Raw genomic sequence first — 3,520 nt, 5'->3', positions numbered from 1 at the left:
AATTGGACGATCGTGAATACAAAGGGGTGTATTTTTGAATTTTGGAAATTTTTTAAAAGACACGTTGAAAATTAGGTGATAGTTTTGTAGAAATGTCAAAATGATTTTGGACGTTTTAGGCAAACAAATTGGTACGGATTTTTATTCCGATATTGAAATATATCTGTTTTTTTTCAACGCATTTTAATCATTAAATCGTTAGATTGTTAGTTTTGACGCATTACTTCATTTGCTCCGTGATTATTTTACAATAAACTCATTAAGTTGCGTGAAAGTTAATTCCAATTTTTGTTGGAATGATGTTTTACGCTTTACAGCCTTGCCCATTTTATTCCCCGTTATTGTAAAAATGTAATATTGCAGAATCGATGAAAAACGGGTATTTCACAATTCTGATGAATAAAAATATTGCAAAAAATTGCTTCTTTTGTTCGTCATTTTATCTCTAAATCGTGAAAAACGGGTATTTCACAATTCTGATGAATAAAAATATTGCAAAAAATTGCTTCTTTTGTTCGTCATTTTATCTCTAAATTAAAAAAAAAAAAAAAAATATCAATCGTACATCCCGAAATTAGAATTCTGATCTGAGTTATCCAAACGCAAAGAGATATTCGATCGATGTTCAATACCGATCCAAGAATAAAAGAAGGTAAAGCCCGAATCGATCAAAATCGGGTTCCAGTGGAAATTTTAAAGGAAAACAAAGATCCGTAAAATTCAATTTCCTCGTTCTTCTTCTTCTTCTTCTTCATCGAATTATAAGGGGGGGAAAATTTACTAACACGTAAGAAATTTGAAGATATTGATCAACCATACGTTTAGACGTATCGGATAGCCGACCCACGCGAAAGGTACTTTCGAGGCCATTAAAAATTCTATCCAATAAACATCTCGCCAGAACTTGATATTCAACGATATCACGAACGATGAATATCCGTTGACAGCTTAAAAGCGGAATATACACGAAATCGTCGACACTTCCATTCACCATTGAATCGTATATACCCCGCTCGTTGAAACGGATTTTACAGCTGAAATATGCTTGACACGACAAGTGTGAACGCAAACTGGGAAGATTCGAATGCACGCAGCCCACTATGATTGATGAGCATCCATTCATCGTTGCAAACGCTTTACAAAGTTCAGCAAACCGTTATTTACTCGGCTTTCGCGTAAAGCTCGCGTAAAGAAGGGAAGCGAGAGAGAGAGAAAGAGAAAGAGAGAGAAGGATCGTGGTTGGATTATTCGATAGGCATCTCAGGTTGGATTTAATGCCACGAAAACAATGGGGCGGTTGGTTTAATGCATTGCTTTAATAACGAGTTAGTCAAACGATGATTGCCATAATACTTTGCTTTAACGTGTTGCGAGATGCGCTTCAGGATCTCGAGAGTTGTGCTTTCAAAGCAGTTTAACTGGTAATTTAGTTAAAGGTGAGAAATATATTTTTTGTCGGTTTATTGTTAATTTTATTCTTTTTACTACTTTGGATTAGATTTAGAATGATTCCTAATCAAATATGTTATTTATATTTTATAGTTTTCTATATCCATTTCTCTATGTTTATATTTTTCTTGAGTGTAATAAGTAATTAAACAGATTATAAATGTATGAATTTCTCGTCACATCTCTTGAAATCAGTTTTTGATGAATTCAGAAAGTTGTTTACTTAGCCAAGGATAAGTTTCACGAATTCCTGGGAAATATCTGACGAGCCAAGTGTCAACACGTTTCGAGGTGCTCATAAAGTCCAATAATTAGAACAGTTTGACCAAGTTTCCATATCAACATGCTTCATAACCGTGTCTCTTTATTTTGACAAAGTAGTTACGATGCCAGACGTATTGATAGTAAGTAAACACGCTCATGTTCGCAGCCTTTCATATTTTGTTTACACGTTGGTCAGACCGACGTTTTATTATGAAACCTATTGGAACTTTGTTGAATCTACTTATTTCACTATTAAAAAATTAAATTTTTCAAAAGGATGGAAAATTGATTTGATGAAAATTGGCTTTCAAATAATTGAAAATCAATTATTCTTTGTTTAACAAATTTAAATAAAATTACAAAATCGTGATTGAGATTAATTATAAAAAAAATAATTTTTTGAACCCGAATCTTTCAATTTTTTCCATTTTGTTATCCTTTCTTTTCTTTTCTTTTCTTTTTTTTTTTAATTAGATAGTATTCAGTATTTGCTAACTTTCTTTCGATTAATGAAACTTTTTGAAACGTTTTAAAATGGCGGTGTTTCCTTTTTTTTCTTCATCGTAAAAAAGGAGAGAAAAAAAATCGAGGGACATTCGTGTGAGATAGGAAGAAATCGAGATATCCTCTCCTTGCTTATTTATACCTTGAACGTGGCATCATGGTTAAAGCTTACACCAAGACACTTACTCTAAAGCGATCGTTTTAGCTGGTTTCTCTTCTCGTTTTTACGCTGTCGTGGTACGATGGTACTTCACTTTCGTATTCACGATGCCATCGTTTACGTTCTTATTATTTGCCACGAACGTTTTAACACAGTTTATTTTTATCAAACTCGGCTATATTGTCACGTCGTAATGTTATTTTATAAACTTTTACGAAGCTGATGGTATTATTTAATTTTCTCGTCCTACGAGCAATATAAGTATTAGTTTCCCCTTCATCCTTCATTTTTCTATTTCAGCCATTAAATATATTTTCATATATAAAATTATAAATAATAAAAATATTATATTGTACAAGATAATTGATATCAAACGAGAAAGAGATATCAAATGATATAAAAAAAACGAGATCAAAAATTTTTTCAAATCTTTCAAACGAATATTATTATTAAATTCTGAAAATCCATTTGTCTTTTTATATTTCATAAATGTTATATAAAATTTTATATATCTGTCAAATCCAACCTAAAAGTTCCTATCTTTTCGTTATTCATTATTGATTTTTAAAAATCAATAACACGAGATAACAAACAATAAAATTAAATCATATTCTATTAAAAAAAAAAAAACAAAAATAAATATCACGTATCTACACGTATCTTATCACGTATCTACATCAAACAAACAATTTTTCACATCAAGTACAAAATTCAAAACCGATCAAATCCATCCCTTTGAAGATCCGCATCAATTATTATCATTTCGAAATGCAGCAAATATTCTAACATTGATCACTCGTTATTCAATATTCCGTTGAGCTCTCGAATATTACTCTACTAAAATAAAATCCATACGACAGAAAAAAACCTACATATACGATATATGTAAACCAGTTTTCACTATGAAGTGGCGAACGATCAATTTTCCGTTGACATCAAAAACTAAAAAAGAGAAAAGAGAAAAGAGAAAATGAAAAAAAAAGGGGGGAAAAAAATATGTCGATTTTCGACAATTTTACAAATCTCGAACCCACTTCCCCCCCTCTTTTCGCACGATTTCTCGATCGCCAAATAAAATAAAATGGATCGATCGGAAGGAAAAACTTTGAAACGTTCCACGCGACTAAGTTCATGCATAATACA

The sequence above is a fragment of the Apis mellifera genome, linkage group LG8 (genome assembly GCF_003254395.2).
Source record: "Apis mellifera strain DH4 linkage group LG8, Amel_HAv3.1, whole genome shotgun sequence".
Classification (NCBI taxonomy): domain Eukaryota; kingdom Metazoa; phylum Arthropoda; class Insecta; order Hymenoptera; family Apidae; genus Apis; species Apis mellifera.
This window is presented reverse-complemented; position numbering follows the sequence as displayed.